At 41.6% G+C, this 20,598-nt stretch overlaps 1 protein-coding gene across 7 annotated transcripts in view; it reads right to left on the bottom strand.

Annotated features, from left to right (window-relative positions):
• The window catches only part of Lpp (LIM domain containing preferred translocation partner in lipoma), a 612,241-nt gene that overhangs the window by 492,930 nt on the left and 98,713 nt on the right, over nt 1-20,598 (bottom strand). For 6 of the 7 annotated variants that reach the window (XM_010624126.3, XM_010624124.2, XM_010624127.2 and 3 more), the window contains one exon: nt 4,181-4,274. The exons of the other annotated variant lie outside the window; for it this stretch is intronic. The gene's annotated coding sequence lies outside the window, so the exon portion shown is untranslated. The remainder of the gene's footprint in view (nt 1-4,180; nt 4,275-20,598) is intronic. 7 annotated transcript variants of the gene reach the window in all.

The raw sequence follows: 20,598 nt of genomic DNA on the forward strand, positions 1-20,598 counted from the left end.
AAAAAAAAAAAAAAAAAAAGAAGAAGAAGAAGAAAGAATTCCCAGTTTGAGAAAAACAAAACAAACACCAGGAAGGTGGAAAAAAAATAAAAGTCCAAATATCACTGTTTCAAAAGAGACCTAAACTGCTCAATGTGGACAAGTCTTCCCATCCTCAACCCTTGCTTTGAAAATAGAGGTCCAGATGACTGTGGTTTCTTCACTAGATGAATAACAAGCCCCAAGGATCACTAGAATTACAAGGCCCAGACCAGATCCACTCAAATACATCTGGAAGCTTTCTAGTAACTCTAACCGTGCATGGGGAATGAGCTGCTCAGAGAAGTGAGTCACTTACTGGAATCTGTGCTGCCTACATTACTCAGCTGATATTAATACACCCACTTGTTCATTAAAGTTTAATTGGAGTTCATGTGAATTGGTTTCACCAGATACTTAATCAAAGAGAACTGTTTGTGTATGAACTGTTCACAGTGCAAAGCTAGAAAGCACAACTCCCCTCCTGCCTCTATCACAGGCCACTGAGTGCTCCTTGAACTCTTGGAGCACAATATGTCAGTCACATGGGGTGGGACAATGACCTGGAAGGAGAGGAAAAGCTGGGCAGACTCAAACCCAAAGCAAGAGTAAATGAAAAATACTCCATGAAGCACTAGCCAAAGTTCTTGAATTCATGAGTGATGGCCAGAAATCAGTCAGAACTCAAATGCCAATTTGTAATACAAATGTGTTCCTTCTAGCTCCTCTCTGGAGTTTATTATGAAAGCAGCAGGTCTGCTGTTTCTTCCATGGGCACCTGTCTTCCTGCCATATATCTTTATTTTTTAAATGGATGGATAAGGAAATTAACCATCATTCAACATAATCACACATTTCTCTTGTGCTGACAGGCAAACCATGAACACAATCCCAAACGCCTATTTATGCAATCAGGGCTGTCAGTACTCTGTTATTTCTTATCGGATATCTCACTAATCAACATTTCAGGAAGTACAAATTTTTAAAGCTCCTAGAAGATTATGCATAAATCTAGAGGGGCAAAATATTTCAAATTTAGTGGCTCCGGTTATATTATCAATTTTTCCTTTTGTTCTTCCTTGTTATGTACATATAACTACTTTGCCCAAAACAAAACAAGATGAGTTAAAATTTGGCTAAATAAAAAAATTGATATAAACTATTTTGATTTCCTAAAGCAACTTTCAAAGACATATTTCACTTTTGGGGTTGTTGAGTTTTTTTGTATGTTTGTTTGTTTGTTTACTAAGAGCCTTTCTATAGGAGCCCAGGCTGGTCTCAAACTCTCTGCAATTCTCCTGCCTCATCCTCCCAAGTGCTGGGATTACTTGTATCCACTACTCCACCCAGTTTACATTGTTTTGCTTTGTTTAATCCTGGGAATCAGACTTGGGGCCTTACACATGCTAGGCTTTGGCAAGCACTTTACTACTGATGTGCTATTCCAGCCACACTACAAATTAAAGGGCAATCTATGTTTTTATTGTTTTATTGAGATATAATTCATATACAATAGAATTCACCTAAAGTTTAAATCATTTTTGCGTACTCACAGAGCTATACAACTAGCAACACAATCTAATACAAAAACGTTTTCTGCATTCCCCAAAGAAACTCATACCCCTAGCAGTTACTCTCCAACCCCAACAGAGTGAGCAGTCACTATTTTATTGTCTGTCTCTATAGGCCACAGATTTGCCCACTGCAGACTTTTCATGCAAATGGAGTCATACAACATGTGGCCTTATGTGACCAGCTTCTCTTACTTGCTATGTGTATTAGTTTATTCCAAGTGGTAGCATATGTCAGTATTTAATTCCTTTTCATTACTGAGCAATATTCCACTTCAAGGATATGCACTTTTCTTACCCATGAAGCACTTCGCTTTTTAAAAATAAAACAACCTCTTATCTACAAGACACCAAGTTACTTAGTGTTCAGTTTGACAAATCTTTTGTTTATCCCATCAAGGATCTGTTCGTGAAGATCTCACTATACAGGTGAAGACGGAGAGGGGTGTGAAGGTCTTCTCTCCTGTGGGAGGAGGTGGCACCTCATCCAGGTGGTTCATGAGCACACCGTTTCCACTTCAGAGAGCTTTCACTGACACGATGTAGCCAGACTGTGAGTTTCCCAAGGGACAAGCTATGGGAACAGTGTTATGGGTGGTAAGAGCCTAAAAACACTGAAGGAGCAACATTCACAACCACCTCTCTGTATAGGAAAACTACCTTCTCAGCTTCTTAACACATGAAATTCAACTACCTAACAAGAAGTGTCTACGATGGGCCAGGCACCACCTGGTGATTGATACGTGACACCTGTCTTCTAGGAGTTCAAAATGCAGCACAAGAGACACACAGAAGAAGTCAAATGCCAGAGTAAGTAGAATTAAGGGTGTGATGGATACTCAAGAGAATCTGCCACTTTCTGCAGCTCACCTACCACATATGTGATTTCATTTCTAATCTTGTTTGTGGAGGTGGAGCTAATTATTACACGTCAGAGAGAGATCGTATGTAGAGTCCCATGGGTATAGAGAACTCAGAGCTATACAGCCTAAAATATACAAGGTGATCTGGGTCTGGGGCCTAAGTCACTAATAACATTACCAGTCGATGCAGACTTCAAAGGAAACCATTGACAATGGAAAGCACGGGGCTTCAGGAAGTGAGCCATGTAAAGAGAAACACATTCTGCCTCCTTCCAAGGCAGGCTTCTCAAGACACTGACTGTCAGGAAGCTGGCAGGGCACTCAGATGTTACCACCTCAGAACCATGTAACATTCAAGGAGGACAGAAGTTTCTAAAACATCTGTCAGCTAACCTGTACACTGGCACAGGAGGCTATCACAGCACCAGGCTTATTTGGTGCCAGGTATCAGAGGGACCCAAAGACATTTGCTAAAGAGAATTCAATCCTTTCTATCTTATGAGCAAGGACAGTGCAGACGCTAAGTCATTAAGAAGCTCCAGAGATTCTTCAATTCCTCTCCTCTGTATTCTGAGGATGCACCCAGGCTCTCACATAAAGGGACTGTGTAGTTGGAACTAGATGGTTAAGTGATGCTTCGGTTTGGGGTTTTTGTTGTTCTTATTGTTTTGGATGTTTTTGTTTTGGGGTTTTTTTTTTTGTTTTGTTTTGTTTTGTTTTTGGTGTGTAGGGATAAAGACCTCCCTGGATTCAGCTTATGAAACAGATTACATTCTTGAGCAAACTTAAAATAGCTAACACGCTTAACCAGAACTTCTTTCCCTCAACATTTCTGCCAGCTGAGGCTTGCAGTAATGTGCCCATCCAGTCTTTGCAACAGTACAAGTGCCTCTCTCTAAACTCATGTAGCAAGTTTAAAACATCCTGTTTCCTAATTACCTCATGCAAAAAAGGAATGTTACCTTCACCTCTCTGTTCATTAAAGCAAGCTTCAGGAAATACTTTGACATTTTGAGTGTTTGACAAACACGTTGGTTTAACAGTAAATTCTAGAGATTCGTGGCTGTTTATACTTTGGTAGAAATGAGTTAATGTCAAAAGATAGCTGCTTTTAAACAATTTAAGAAGGAAAATAAAAGCAAGCATTTTTAAGTCTGTATAACCTGGGTAGTACTTGTAAGAACCACCTCATTACACTCCAATCGGGGTGGTAAAGGAGAAAGCACCCCCAAGTTAAATGTTCTGGGCCTGAATCCATTACTTCTGTAGAAAACTCACTTCACCACTCTTAGCCTCATTTGTAGCATCTGTAGAAGAAAGATGATCATAAAACCTTTCCCACCTCATAGGGTCACTAAAGGCACACAGAAGAAAATGCATGTTAAAGTGCTTTGAAAATCACAAAGCCCCATACACAAAATATGGTATCATCTTAATGTTCTTTCTTATTAAGACATTTCTGAATGACATGAACAAATACTTTTTTCTTTTTGTTTCTGTTTTGAATAAGCTAAAAAAAATGCCTCCAAATCCATACTATCTATTCTTGGAAGTTTCACATGAAGTTTTGTAAAAGTAAATGATGTTGAATAAGCCCAATAAAGCACAAGATCCTAAAGAATTCTCCATCATAGAGTTCATTTCAGCAATATATCTTTAAAATTAAACATCTTCATTGTAGTCCTACTCTTTGAAGGTGGGTAAGATATGTAAGTTAGAATGCATTACCTCTGAAGAAGTGATGGGTACGCCAAAGTTCCCACAAACTTCTGCTGTTACAGAAAAGGTCCAAGGAAAAGGTGGCGCGATACAGCAATCGTTTCTAAACAGGAAATAAATGGGAAACAGCTTTGAGGACAGGACCCAGGCACATGCAGACATAAAACAAATGCCATTCTAAGGCTTTGTCCAGCAAACTGACCAGTGGTGGCCCCACAGCACCTTCCTAAAGGGAGTTTATCCAGAATGCAAATGCACTCCATGCTCCAACACTTATCCTCTCAAGTTTACTCTCCCAACCCCCTTTCGCAGGTAAGCGAACGACAGAGATAGAGATGCCAAGAACTCTTACAACATCAGTAGCGGCCATGTAAATGCAACTCCTATATCTTAGGCTGTGCTTGTTCACTGTTCCTTGGTAAATAAGCAGGGACTCTAAACGGACCTAAAGTGCTCACTTTGTAAGTATCCTGTTTCATCGTTGTAGATGAACTACAGCACACAATGGAACAGTAACACCCAAGACTCTTAGAAGCTTGCTATGGAGTATGCACGCACTGTTCTATACATTTTAACCTACTTAATCTCATAATGATCGTATGAAGTCTAATGACACATAAGTTAAGTGAGATAAAGTTATTTGTCCAAGATCATATGCTCTCATGTAGGGTAACAGCCTTAAATATAGGCGATATGGCTTGTGTAGCTGTCCCTAACCAGTGCACCAAATGGTCCACTTCTGGGCATGTCCAAGGTGGGCTGAATACCCAAAAGGAAGAAGGTACTTCTGAAAGTTGTCAAATTTATTTTTACAGTGACATTGGGGGAGAGATTTTATTATTCCTAATTCAAAGGAGGATGCTGAAATTCTAAGAAGTCTTTTAACTGAGGCTTTTACAAACACCAAGAAGAATTCTAGGATTTGAACACCTATCCAGTTACAATTTCAGTGTTTCTTTGTAAAAACCCAGGCTCTGACAGGATCTGCCAGCTTCCTGTCATTAGCAAGGTCTGACTACCCATCTAACTGTTCGTCTTTTAACCAGACTGTGCATTGGTAAGAACTCATGTTTAGGAAACAAAATAGCTCTATTACTAACCAGCTGTGTGACTTAAACAAGTTATTGAGCCTCTCTGTTCCTCAGTTTCCTCATAAAAACAATGAGAACAATAGTAGTACCTGCCACTATCTCTTAGGATTCTTATAGAAAATAAATGGCATGGTATATATAAAATACATCAGTGTCTGACACATAATAAATGTTCCATAAATGTTTATTCAATGAATAATTGAGTAGAATATGAAAATTAAATGACACAAGAAAAATTCTTACCAGAGTTTCTGTCCTATAATAGCTGCTAAAAGAAAAATGCTAATTTATTATTAATATCTACTCAAGTAGTTTAAACATGTCATGAGTCTCCTAGTCTTCTCTAGTTCAGTCTGAAAACTCCACGGTGGCCAGCGCAGACCCTTACAAGTCAGATGTGTTAAAAAGCAATCATTATATGATCTTTCTCTGAACTTACTGAGGAAGTAAAATTTAAGATGCTAAGGAAAAAAAGTCTCTCAAAAGTTTAAGAGCCTCAATTGTCCATTTTCACCCCAAATGTATCTTCAACTTAAATATTATTATCCATAATTTAAGTCCTAAAACACACAATAACTCTGTGATGTTCTATTTATTTGATACATTTCTCAAAAAAATATATATATCCCAATCTCCACAATTTCTAATTTCTCTACAGTCTTCTCTGCAAAGGCTGACACATTACTTATAAAATGATTTCTATTAACCAGGTCCTTCAGAGATGAGAATCACTAGTATTATTTAGATTTATTCACTAGAGGTGGGAGGAGGGAGGAGAGAGAGAGACAGAGACAGAGACTGACAGAAACAGAGACAGAGGGTAATTTTCAAGGTAAGAGATGGAGGACATTTGATGTCAGAAGAAATTCATATGGCTGAATTGCTGCAACTAGAGTGCCAAAGGGAAATAAATTACACAATTAAGCAAGTAGTTATATGTTAAGAAAACAATATATGCATGACTGTGTATATGGATGCACATTATATATACTGACATATACGTACACGCGGGTGTGTGATATGTGTATGTGTACACAGTGCATATCTGACTTTATGCTAAAGGCCAGGTGGACCTCCTTCCACCTCCTCAGGCAGGAGCCCAGTGCCTCCTGGACTTCTGGGCAGCTGCACAACACTGAGATGGGACAGGAGGCGGGAAGATGAGCTCCTGTAGCTTGGCTGTGCCACCCAGCTGCTTCTTCTGGAACAAGTCATTTTAGTTCATTTTTCGGTTTCTAAGAATGGAGACCTCACAGAACTAGTGTGAGATTTAAGCAATAACAGAGATCTGCAAGTGTTTTAGAGATGTCTGTACAAACAAAAAGGGACCTTACCACTCGCTGGTTCCAATGCCTTGGGAGAGTGCCTCCGTGTCTGAGCCAACGAGCCTCAAGTGGAATCTATTTCCATCACAGCCTGCCTGCTTTCAGTGCAGGAACAAGGGATGGGCACAATTTTCCGGAGAGGCAATGCTTTCTAATTTCTCTATTATTTTCAAAACAAAAAAGCAAAATCTTTTTCTCTCTTTTTGTTTTTCCAAATAAAAATAAATTATAACCCTAACTTGCTAATAAATGCAGGCTGGAGCTGTCCTTAAGTAAAAGCTTTTGATAACAAATTGCCTGCACTAACTGCTATTTTACTGCTGAATATTTTATTGTTGCTTAAGCACAGCAATTATGCTAATAAGCCGGGGAGGATGGTACATCGAGTATTGAATCTGACAGATAAAATACTCAATAAAATGCTAATCTTACCTGAAAATTGGAATCAGACAGCCTTATTAGTATTTATGGATATGGCATCTTAAACATTTTTTTTTAAGATGAATATATATGAAATCACTGTTGTCTCCTAACATAGCCTGCCATTTCTAGGCCTCTGTGAGCTTTAAATTCAAGGTGACGATTACTCATTGCCTTCACTTTGTTTCTTGCCAGAGAAACAAGAGCTTATTGCCCATCTCTACCACATAAAGAATGGGGCAAAGAAATGTTTTTTCCTTTTCATCCACCTCCCTCCCTCTCTCACCACCCACCTCTCTAGCCCTCCCCCCAAGAAAGAGAAGGTAAGAACTGTCTGTCAGAGCAGAAAGAGAAGGCAGATTTGACAGCAACAAGAACCATTTGTCAAACCATCTGGCTTCACTCTTCACCTGACAGGAGGGAAGAGTGATATGTCAGGAAGAGCAGTGAATTGAGAATCCAAAGATTTGGCTTCTAGTGTGGATTCTGCCATTCCCTCAACGTGTGCGACCTTGCCAGACCTCGGGTTCTGACATGAGGCCCTTCTGAAGCCCAAGAATTAAGTCCCTATGACAAACATATCTGCAGCAGCTGCAATGAAAAGGTAGGGCTTGATGAAGAATTGATTATTAGAAGTCGAGACAGATGTGAGGCTGCTGGGAACCTGAGATTCTCGAACTTGTGCTTAGATTATATGATTTCATCTCACTCTGCATCCTCAACCTACATTTGAAGTGGTCCAGGTTTAAATCCAGGGACCTTAGACACCAAGTAAAAACAGAACAGCCTTCTTGCCAACTGCCTTCAGGAGTTAAACTGCTTCTTTTTGTCAGCATCCATACTTTATCTTTGGGAAAGGAATGGAGAAGTCAATGGAACATTTTAAATCATAAAGCCATGGGGTCTAAATATTACAATATTACTTACAAAAGAAAGTGCTTGTTTTGATTTCCATACCAAACCTATAAAGCAGTAAGAGAAAGATTACTCCAAAAGTTGTTCATAGTTGTTCTCTAAAAGTTGCCATAGAAAAACTGAAGATCAGTGAAGACTCTCTCTCACCCTTGCAGAGTAAATGGGCTCTGGGGTCAGGACAAGCTGCTTTGTCTTCTGACGAACTCCAGCATGAAGCACACACCACAGGGTCCTCTGGGTCACAAGTAAGTTGACTCATTCAAAAACCAAATAAATACCCAAGGAACAAGTTCCTACTGGGGGAGAGGGGATGGAAAGGAAGCCGCCATACCTGTAGCATCTCTCACCAGAAAGATTTTCCCCACCCTCCTCAAGGCTTAGGAGTGGTGACATCCCTTCCAGATGTTCCTGTTTCCCTCCATGATGGTTCTAGGCAGGGGAAAATCATGTTCACACTGAAGGGATCTGACATTGTGACAAAGCTGGGCATGGATCTTAGGATTCCAATTCACTCCAAGGCTCTTGGAAATTCATTTCCTCTGCAAGCTCCTATTTCCTCTCCTGATCCAGTGGATCTTTTTGAACTCTAAGAGGCCCTTTAGCAACTACCTACCAACAGGGAGATTAAAAAAGAAAATAGGACCCAAAATTACAAGGAGCTCAGTACAGCTGACAAAGGGTCTTCACCTGCTACCATACAGGCAAAGCTGAGTTTATTTTTGTCCCCAGTTTGCAATGGGGTCTGAAAACATGAAGGTGTATAAATTGAAAAATTCTCCCAGAATAATACAGTGGGATAAAAACTGATTGAGCCTAAAGTGACTCTGATCCCACAGCTGTCATGCTTGCACAAACCAGGGTAGAACCACAAAGACAGCAGACGCTGTTGCTGTTGACCACAACATTCTAGAACACCACACACACACACACACACACACACACACACACACACACACACGAGCAAGAAGAGGCCACAGTGCCAGAGATACATGGGATCCAAGTCCCTGTCCTCCCTCACCTTTATTATACTCTGCCCAGCACCGCAACTTGCAAAGCCCTGTCACAACACATCCTTTGTGTAGAAATCACTATCTTCCAATCTACAAGGGTCAAGCTCACTTGCCTCTAGAACCAGCTCCCAAACTCACTCACAGGCCCCCTGACTCCACACCCTTGGTTTTTTCCACCTGCTTATGCCACTTCTCAACTGCTAGTGTTACCATTTTTTAGTAAACAAGCAGGGCAGAAAGTCAGCTCTGAACTGAGACATCTCCCAACACAGGAACGATTCGAGTCATACTTCGAGGAATAATTTCTGGGAAAGCAGAGGAGGTGATGCTATCAAACAGTGAAACTTAAAACTCCTACTCATTACCTGCTCTGAAGGGCAGGAAATGGGGCTCCATGTTCCCCTTGCCCATTTCTGTCACTCACTCGCAGTCATTACCAAACTTAGTGTTGTTTTCAAATGAAAGATGTTTCCTGGCCGTATGGCTTTGGGTAAGTCCCCAAACTCTTTGGTCTTGCTACCAATACACACTTATGCACACATGTACATGTGCCTGTGTGGATGCACATTTACACATGCACACATGCCTCAAGCCACCCTCCAATCTACTTTGTGGGACTGTGACTACAGAGAGCCCTTGCCCTTCTCATTTTCATACCACGGCTACCTCCTGGGATCTTCAGCATCTCCAGGCTCTCTATCCAAAGTGTGAGCTTGAATTCTCTACCTCCACCTTGAGTCTTCTGTTTCCTACCCTACCCACCCTCTACCCACCCTGACTACAGCTCCTCTCTGCCAACACCTGCCACTGTCCTATATTAGGCCTGCTCACTACCATCAAGGGAAGCTGTAGCTCATCTCTCCATCACCAGCATCAACCTTCCCCTCCAAAGAATCTTTCTCTATGTAAAACACCAGCAGCTGTTCAACAGCTCATCTGAAAGCTCCAGACACAACCTCCACCACACTGACTGCATCTGTCTATGCATGCTTTTGTTAGTACCCTCTTAAAAATCAGCATTTCCAGTGCTCGCTTTGGCAGCAGATACACTAAAAATCAGCATTTCCATACTGCAGGGTCTACAGGTCTGGTTTCCAAAGAGAAACCAGGATGCAGAGAGAAAAGTGGCCATAGAGGAGAAATTGTGTCAACACCTCTGTGATAAACAGAGACCCAATTCCAGAGGAGCTGGCTCTTTAGGGGGGTGGGGTGCTGAGAAACATCACTGCACCAGGCCTTTATAAACATCCTCTAATCTTTACAACCAAGCATTCAAGGTAACTCATCTCACAGAAGTCATGTAAATCATTCCAATTCATGCAGCTATTGGCACTCAATCCCACAGCAAGTCTATGTAACTCCTCTAGGATACTCCACGGTTGAAAGAGTGGGTGCTCTGCTAAACACTTTTCCTGAATAAGCTCAGCTAACTTACATAATGACCCTTGGCAATTACTATAGATGTCCCATGTCAGATCTGAAAGTTAAAGCCACATGTCATATACATCTCCTGCAGATTGAGAAGGGCCAGTCAAGTGTCCTAGGCCTGGTCTTTCTCTCCTTCCTCTACCTCATCCATTCTCTTTCCACCTACATCTCTATCTCAAGCGGTTTAAACATAAAGGATTTTTATCTGTGTGAATCACTGGAAGCAACATTTATCTGCAAGTCAGAAAAATGTGTTTCACAAGCAGCAATCGTGTTAAGATTCCAGTAGTGCTGGTAGGAAGTGGATTTATCAAGTACATCATGTGAACAGTCCAACCCTGGACTATTCCCAAAGGTCAGAGTCATAAACCAACGCTGGAATTGTACTCAACTTCATAAAACCAGCACCTTGGCATGTCTGCCTTCCTTGTAACACAGGCAACTGCAAAGTTCTCTTCAAGACTACTAATCAAAGTCAGGAATTTGGAGGTCACCATGTAAACCACTTCCTCTAAAAGCTAAGCACTTTGGTGAAAGAGCTGATACCCCAGGAACCTGAGGGATGAGAAGGGATGGAACATTGTGATCTCACTTCAACAAGAGTGCCACCAACATATTAAGCAGACACTCACTACCTCTCCCTCCACAGAATTAAGGAGGAGCTGAGGAAAGCTAATAGCTGCTCATGAAAGTTTTGCTCCTAAATCAAATGATCAGTAGTTAACCTTCCACACCTCAGGCCACCTCAATAATTCAATTTAACAGGCACAGCACACATTAAAGACCAGCCACTGAGGCAGGCTCCAAAGGCTCAGAGCCACCATCCACCTAGTCATAGGGTAGTATATGAAAGTGGCCCTGAAAGTACAAACTGGGTCATGGTTGTGGGAATGGAGCAGTCCGAATGGGAAAGCTGATATTGCTGAGAAGGGGGAATGGGAACTGGGCATGGAGGGAGCTGGCTGGCCGACACGGTGATGCAGGATGGCCCTCTCATGAGACGAATGTGGGAGGAGAGGGAGGAGCAGGGTGAAGGGTGAAGGAGGCCTGAGTCAGAAGGATGGGACGGACTCTGATCGGGAAGAGCACACATATCAGGGACACTAGGAGGCCAAAGAAATACAATCCAAGTCCCAGGACAGGAACTCTGAGTTCACTGCTCTCAGACCACCCCAACCACAACCCCAAATGAAGCCTGCCCTTCCAGCAGCCCAAGGAGATGAACATGTGCTTGCAAGCCAACCTCTCTTCACCCTGTATTCAGAACAGGAAAACTACCTAAGACCCGAGTGACTTCTACCCCTCTTTGGCCCCAAGGCTGGATGACATCATCACCATTTCCATCGCCACTTCTGGGGAAGCAGAGTCCCACTCAGTGACAGACCTGATAGATCAGAGGTGGGAAGAAGCCAGTGTCTGCCTCTCCAAGGGCCCTTAACATCACGCAAGTGTCTGGTCACTGCGACCCCCCCAGAGGGCAGGAGTGTGGACACTGAGACAGAGGATCAAAGGTTCAAGGCCAGACAGGCAATACAGTAAGACCCCATCTCAAAAAAATGAAAATGAAAAGATAGACAAGGGACCTAAAATATCATAAGGAAAGAAAGTTTAGAAGGTAGACAGAGAAGAAAAGGAATAGATGGATAAAGAGGGGAGGAAAGGGGAGAGGAGGGACAATAAAAAAAAAGATAGGGGAAAGATAAAAGAAAAGTTATAAAAGATCATAGTGAGGAAAGAAAACATTACAGGTACCGTTCTGATCAGGATGATTCTATATACAGGTCAAACAGGGTACCACAGGGTACTGTAGCTCCAAGTAACTGTTTTAACTCTGGTAGCCATGATATTTTGTGAAATAAGAAAGGGCGTAAATTTTATATAAATAACCTCTGAAGTATTTCAAATAAAAAACAAACTCATACTTATAGAGAAATAAATGTTCTGGATAAAACTAGACATATTCAAATTGTTAATTATGATTATTTTATAGGAAAAACTTAGGGAAGAGTAGAGGTTTAGTAAGTTGAAAAATGTTCATAAATTCTCCCTGTCCCTGCATCTTCAAGCTTGCAATGATTTGAAGTTTTTCTCCATCAAGACGCATGTTTTTACACAGACACAAACCCATTCACTGTCTATTTCACATGTTCCCACCTTAAATGTGACTACATGAAATATTTAAGTGCTCTACTACATCCAAGTGTCTTATTAATAACAATGATAGCAAGACTTATTACATGTTTAACCTGTGCAAGTTATTGTCCTGAGCACTTTCCATATATTATTTCACTTAGGCTTCCCGAAAACATTTGTTAATCCTATTATTAGCCCTAGTTTTCAGAAAAGGAAGCTAAGTCACAGAAATTAAGCAACTTGGCTAAGGTTATGTGGCTACAAAGCAGAAGACCCTAGATTTAAATCCAATCTAAACTCTTGACTAAACTCTACACCACATCTGTCATATTCTCATCCAACAGCTGCTTAATCCAAACAAAAAGGGAAATGGCTAAATGACCCTGCTCTGGCTCCTGGTGAACATTACTTCCTTTCAAAGACTCATAAATTATCTGTCTAATGAGCCAGCATAGAACTGAAGTGAGAATCACAATGAAGTCAGCAGATTCTAGACTCCAGATACCTGTTTTCTGGATAACTGATATCTACTTCCTCATCTCCTTGTTTCTGGCTTTTCTGCTGATTTCCAGGCTTCCTCAAAATTGCTGGCAGCAGCTCCTTATCAGAAGTTTTCCTCTCTATCCTGAGTTGCAGTACATGTGGCCTACAAGCCTTATGATGACTACGCAAAGTGAAGGGCTCTCTCACCATTACTCATGTATCTTGGGCATCAATTTCTTTCTAGTGATGTCAATTCTGCTTCTTGTAGGCCAGGCCCTCCCCTTGATGGAGATAACACAGAGGCAGAGGGCAAGGCTGTTTTCTGTCTGTCTTCCAGGCCATTTCATCACCCACCCCAGTTTACAAAACTGTTAGGCAAACCCACAAAAGAACTCCCACCTCTGGAGTGGGCATTCTAATCCTGCCCAGGCCCAAGAGGTAGCTGAAAATGAAGGACTCTGACTGGCTGCCAATGACATCACCGTTCTAGAGGCCTGATTAAACTCTTAATTAATTGAATGCCACTTTCCTTCTACACCTAACTCCACAGACAGATAAATAACCGCAAAGAGAACAACAGAGGGTGAAGGCAGCAATAAACTATAGCTTCTGGCTCAGGCAGAAAGAAGAACCATTTGCCAGAGTTACCTGTCATTAAGAACAATCCGGTCACCAGGGTTGAGGGGGGTGCGACATACAGTTTTCTATATTAAATTAGAGGAATGATTCAAAGGGGACTGGTTTCAGCTGACAAGAGCAAAAAGAAAATCAATTTCAGGTTGCCAAGACAACTAGACTTTTCCTGCAAGAATAAATTTGATACAGCTCTAAAATCTGACAACTCAATGTTTCCTTGCATTACATCACATCCCTAAAACGTGTGTTGAACCAGTGAGATAATCAAGCCCGCTAATTACTTTCTACAACACCCATAAGATACAGAATTGATGGTCTTGGCTCCAGTCTGATTTTCCTCCAGCAACTCTACTATCTCAGTTTTATAGTGAATGAGACTGTATGCTTCTTGAAAGGAAGCTGAAGGCATATCACTGTCAGTTAGTCCTTGATTCCCTGAAACAAGAAGGTGAGCATCTTTTTAATATATTTCCTAATGGCTTAGGTCCACACCCATGTTCCCTGTTATGTGATTCATTAGCCAGACACTGGGTTCCAGAAAAATCCAAAGTCACTGAATTATATTTAACAATGTCGGCCTTAATGTGACTTTGGAGACAACTTTTATTTTACCGAAGGGTGATTCTGAGGCATAAGCAGGCAAAGTCAACTCCTCAAGGTAAATCAGGCTGGTCAGTAGCAGAGTAAGGATTGGAATGGGGCTCTTCTGATAATGGCTTCTACCCCATTTCCTCAAATAGCCACAATCATTCCACCCCTGGACTCTGGGAGAGAGACTCTGGGAGCTGAAGCGAAGTCCCTTTGATTTCTACTATTCCACCCAAGACAGTGACCCCAAATGGCCTTATCTCAGGAGGTCAGAGTCCTGAACATAGATCCAACAATATCTGATGAGATGAGCCTTCTCTATGCATTTACATTCTCGGAAGGCTGAATATCAACTTATCTCCAGGGGCTATTAAAAACAAGAACAGCTAATAAATCACTGGGAAGCACTTTGCAAATGTAAAGTAATACAGAAATGCTAAGCACCAATAATAAGTGCTCCAGGCTGAGGCTGAGGCAGCTCCCTGGAGAACATGATGATTTCAAGCTGGACAGGCTGTCCTAGGCAGCCTCCACCACCACCCACCAGAAGATGCAAAGGTCATGCCCCTCTCCTAAACTTACCCTCCTTCCTTAGCTCTTCCCAAATTTTTAAGAATTACTCCAGACCTTATTATATAACATACTGTGCATGTTGTGACAGACATGCAGAAAAGAAGCACTGAATCAAAAGGCTCTGTGCATATCTCTACACTGTGGTCAGGAAAGCAAATGCAGGATGTCCCTACCCTGTGATAAAGCGAGTAACCCATGAAAAGCAATGAGGTCATCAGAAGATGTTTGTCTCTGAATGCAGCCTTGAGAATCCGTTTCTGATCTGAGGGCAGAAGCCTATGTCCACACGGAAGGGCTCTGGCTACAGGTGCCAAAGAAGAAGTAAGGACAGAGCATTCCTTCTGGCCATCCATGCCATCCCTCAACCTCATCTGTGGGTAAGAACCGAAGCCAAGCAAAGTAGACTGAGATGGGCAGGTGAAGAAACCAGAGATAAAGAGAACATATATAAGAAATAAAAAGATGCTGCCATGACAGAGAGATTCAGCTGTTAAACCTGGCCTTCCCTTACAACCCTGGATATATGCCACATACACATCTCTAATTTGTCCATCACTCTCGCACCCAGGAAGGGTAGATAGTGTCCACACTGCATACGTTGGCTTTGAGAATCACATGAAATGCCAAATGAAAAGAAATTTACCCAAGGCCTGGCACATAATATGTGTGTGTGTGATAAATGTGAATTAACATGCCATCCATGTATTATCTAAAGAGAGGCTGCAGCTAGAATCCAGCCCACAAACAAGGCAAGAGCAAACACATGAAGTCAGAGATCTAGATCATAAGGATGGAGAAGAATATATTTTTTCCCACTAGTTGGGCCTTCTTTCTAATTAAGGAATCTTCACTGCCCTCTTCCCAAATACCTATTTTAGGGTAGATAAATATATCCCAGGGTGGTCCAGCACCTGCAAACCTCAGGCTCTAGAGGAAATACGAGAGGAACAGACAACCACTCTATTAATATGAAAGTCAGCTTTCTGCAACTGAGCCATGGAAATCTAGGACTGAGTGTCCAGTGTGGCTCCAACACTCTCATCTCAACACAAAGAACTAGTTTTCAGGGGTTAAAAATGCCCTCCTGGTCATGAGTGTTAGAGCCTCATTCCACACCCTCTAACACACAGACACGGCTCATACCGCCTAAGGAGGTTGAGAAATGAGTACAATAACAATGAAATTAAATAAATTTTATTAAGGCTTATTGTTCTCATTATTTATTATTAATTAGTATTAAGTCCTATTAAATCTGGCCCAGATGAAGACTTAGGAGATATCAGAGAAGGGAAAAGAACTAAAATTTACTGAGCAATTCCCCAGGGCTAGATGCACATAAAAATTAAGCAGGATGGGACAATCTAGGAAGACCTGAGAGAAGACACTTTGAACCTTGACAATGTGCTGGTGCTGAAAGGATCCTCAAAGTACCAGAACCACCAGCCTCTTCCTCCTGCAAACCCCATCCTCTGATTCACAGCATGGTGGCTACATACCACCCCACCCCTGGAGCAAGGGAGCAGCGAAGGTGCATGAAGCTGGAGGTGAGAAAGCATCGGCTCCATTGGCTTCGTCATCAGATAAAAAGCACAAGAAGGCACAACAATGCAGCAATGAAGAGAATGAGAAGAAAACATATGTGTCTTGGTAAAGCAGGGAAGTAAAGAGTGTCGAGTCAGGGAAAAAATAAAACACTGGAAGAGAGAGGAGAAGGAAGAAGAAAGGCCAGAATGAAAGAACTAGTGTGTTTTTCGGTATGTTTATTTTAAAGTATACTTCTGACATATCATTCATACATCTGCTAAATCTTTCAAATATTACATCTAGCAGACTGTTTTGTTCACTGATCAGCACCTATAAAATTCCTGTAATATGGCAGGTGCTCAATAAATATTTGTTCATTGCACAAATAATGCCTTGATAGAGTGGATCCCTACTGTGAAGAAGAAAAAGGCTGTTAAAGTTACCAAATGAAGAGCATGAGTGAGTCGGTTTATGCTTCCATTCACTTGAATTGATCAGGCAGATGACACAGGTGGAGTCACAGTCCGAGGTGACTGGTGGGCAGCCTCTACTCACTCACCCATCGTGAATCACACTGACCCACACCCCAGGACAAAGGAAAAGCAGGCAATTTCCCCAGTGATATCTCAAAAGGAAAAGCAAGGTCTCTCCGGGAACCTTGCTGGGAGTCCTGTACAGCCAATGCTGATGGCCCAAAGCCAGAAGGGCCCCATCCCACCCTGTCTCTTTTAGAAAAACGTTCACCACACCAGCCTCTTCAGGCTACCACATGCCCTGGAACCAAAAGAGAGGTGACTATTGAGAGTTTTGGGGGAAGCGGATGATTCCCCAAAGGACTGAATTCGATCACTGAACTAGTCTTCCCTGTAAGGACTGCCTGTCACTTTTCATGGTGTTCCCTCAGTAAGACTCCTAATTATAATTAGAAGGATTAATTCTAGATAATTCAGAAAGTAAATGCAGAGAAACATACAGTGCTTTGATGGGAAAAGTGCTCATCGAGAAATGATGATAGGCATCACTCCCCAACCAGTCACTCTTCTGCCATGAGGTCTGTCAGAAGTTCCTATAGCCTGCAAGGTCGGCACTTCTTTCTGTGGCTGTGTCTCATCTTGAGAGGCCATTATTATTTATCACATATGAAGCACTTTCTATCTGCAGAGTGCTTTGGAATCGGTTTTTATCAGTTACTCAGCATTCCTAAATCTAAACACAGCTAGAGCCCTGTTGGAGGACAGAAAACCCCATGATTTACCCATTCATCACACCTGATAGTTTACCCTCCTCCTTCCAATAACTGGACAAGCTGAATAAGGGGCAGAGCACAGAAGGGAGAGCGGGACAAGCAAGAGAAGAAAGGAGAAGAAAAGAAAGAAATGGTATTGAAATTGATAAAGATAGGTTACACGCATGTGTCTGTTTCCCAAAATAAATCCATAATTTTGTAATATTAACATGCATTACTAAAATTTAAAAGGAAAAAAGTAGCAAATCCAGTGCAGTTCAATACTCTTATGCTGAGGCCACCTGACACTGGTGAGGTGCTTGGAGTTGAAGTAGGACGAGGTACTGCAATAAATCTGACACAGCTTTGAGAGTCACAGAATTTACAGTCTAGGGTGATCTGCAAGGACTTTTATGGTCCCCTTTGTCATTCTAAGGAAATATAAATAGATTTCAAATATCCTGTGTAAGTACACAGAACTTGTTCCTACATGAGTCAAAATTTGGGCAATTAAATAGACATAACTCCAGTACCAAAAATGGAATCTAAGGGAAAGAACAGAGAATGAACTTACTTCCCCAACTTTCAATTTCCAGAATTCAGATAGGAAAACACAAATCACGTTAAGAGGAAATTTTAAGACAAATGAAAGTGAACAGTTTGAGACTGGGAGAGAAAACAAGCAGCCCAAGAAATTTATGCTAAGAAAACAACATAAATTTTACAGAAGAGTTTAGTTTTCATAATGTTATTTAATAGCAGTATAAAACACCTGTGATAGAGGGTGCAAATACTTTGGGATATATGTCTAGGCACTGAAGGCTATGGCCTTTGGAACAAGTACCCTTTACTGCAGCCTAATTCATGCAGCAGTCAAGTCCAGCTGGACTTACCACCTAGCAAGAATACAAGAAAAGAGACTAAAGGGTGACAGGAGAGATGAGATATTTAACACATTTAAAAGTTCTGCCTAGCCCTTAGTTTATGATTCACTTGTACAGACCAGCACCTAACAAGAAGTATGACACATATTAAATGCTGGAGAATGATTCGTTCTTCATTGCCTTAAACTAAGTGAAAGTACACATGCATGAATAAGCAGTCAGCAACTACAAACCCTCAATCCTGTTAGCCATCACGGCGCCCTAGTTGATAATTCAGCTGTAAAAGTAAACTGACTGACACATCATCCCACTAATCACCAAGACTGATTCACTAAATATTATGGCTCAGATAATGACAGACTAATTAAATGCCAACCTCTACCACCTCGGCTGTGTGAATGGGGTAGGGCCTCATTGTGTGTTTTCACCCTGTTTTACCAGTTAAACTGAAACTTCAAAAAAAAAAGAAAAAAAAACCCACTGCATCCATAAAGCAGTGGACAGTCTCTCTCCTCATTATATGACACAGGACAGCTTGTTCACTTTATCTGAGCACCACTTTTCTCATTAGTAAAATGAGGGTGATATTCCTTAGCCTGCCACCCTCATGGGCCTGTTATAAAGATCTGATGAGCTAATGCATGTGAAAGGGTTTAGCCCACCGTAAAGCCCTTATAATCCTACGTCACATATCATACTCCCCAAAGGATTAGTCATGGCCAATAAATCATTACTGTTTATATGATTGGTCTTTCCTGCGGTTTTCTCATAATAGCACCAAGCATTTGTAACCATTAAAATTTATGCTTTTACTGAAGGAGAAGATGCACTATGCTCAGTGTCCCTAAATCTTCCCTTGAACTATTTGTAGATTCTTGCACAAAATCCCAGAATCATAGTTGATTCTCAATTCTGCTCCAGACCCACTGACCCATCATGTGCAATTTCTTTGCTTTTACTCAAGCAGTAGAAAGGGCTCTCAGAGAACCACTCATGAACACCACAAATGAAAGCAGATGCTTTCCCAAAACCAGGACCATCAGTTGGACATAGTCAGAGAAATGAGGTCAGTGCTATACTAAAGAATTTGGTCCTACTAGTATGGCAAGCATGCTACCCCAAAGGGGAGATTCGTTTTTTGTTCTATTTGATGTTATAGGGAGTTAATCACATGGTCAGAACTATGAGCAAGTAGATCTGCTCTGTATCACTAGGGATATCGAGGATCAAAATGAAACATGAAGAAGCAATCTAGAAATAGATTAAACCCATGCTTTAACAGCTGCAAGAAGGTTTCAGGGACCTCTAGCATTTCCACTTGCCAGACAGAAATGAAGGCCCCCAAGCACAAAGCATCTTCACCCAGTCACAGAGCAAGATGAGGCACAGGTGTCCTCAGAAAACAAAGCACTCCGCTCTTTCTCTCTGGAGCAAGCCCTCTGCTTAACTGGATTCATCTCTTCTCTTCTCCTCTTCCTAGGACTTGGTGCCCATGTTGTTCCCGCCTTCAAGCCAAGGGGAATATCCAGAAAGGAGAAAGACAGAGCCTGATTTTGGGGGTCTGGTTGTTCATTCTCATCCGAGAGGACAAAGACCCACAGCAGCGCTAATGATGCTAAGACACTATGGCATCACGGAGCAGTGACTTTCCACAATCACTCAGTGCGCACAAGCCTGGGACTTCAGCTGTCATCCAGACATCAAAGCCCAAGGGCTAGGAGGCTTTGTCAAGAAACAAAGGAATCTCCTTTTCCCTGAGCTAAAAAGCTGTTACACTTTTAGAAAGGAAAGGGAAGAGGTCAACTTTGGCTAGAAGCTCCTCCAAAAGAGTGGAAAATTACAAACTTCTGTAATAAGATTATTGTAGTCAGTTGACAACAGACTGCAGAACCTAAAAAGACAAAGAGGAGCATTTAATATCATGCCTTGTGTCATAGACCGAAAATGACTGTAATCTACTCTAGGGCCAGAGTTTTGCAATTCTATTTCTTTTTAACATCTATGACAGCCAAGTGACTCATCCAATTACTGACCAGTAAACTAATTCCTCTGTTTTGCACCCTTAGTTCACATATGAAGGTGTGAAAAAACTGCAGGACATGCCTCTTGCTGGTGCCATCCCCCCAGGGAGAAGGCTGAATGTGTGACAGAAGCAGATAACTAACAGGGCCATTGAAAAGCTCAGGGTCACC

This window comes from Fukomys damarensis, unplaced genomic scaffold (genome assembly GCF_012274545.1).
Source record: "Fukomys damarensis isolate Sample0158 unplaced genomic scaffold, DMR_v1.0_HiC HiC_scaffold_12, whole genome shotgun sequence".
Taxonomy (NCBI): Eukaryota; Metazoa; Chordata; class Mammalia; order Rodentia; family Bathyergidae; genus Fukomys; species Fukomys damarensis.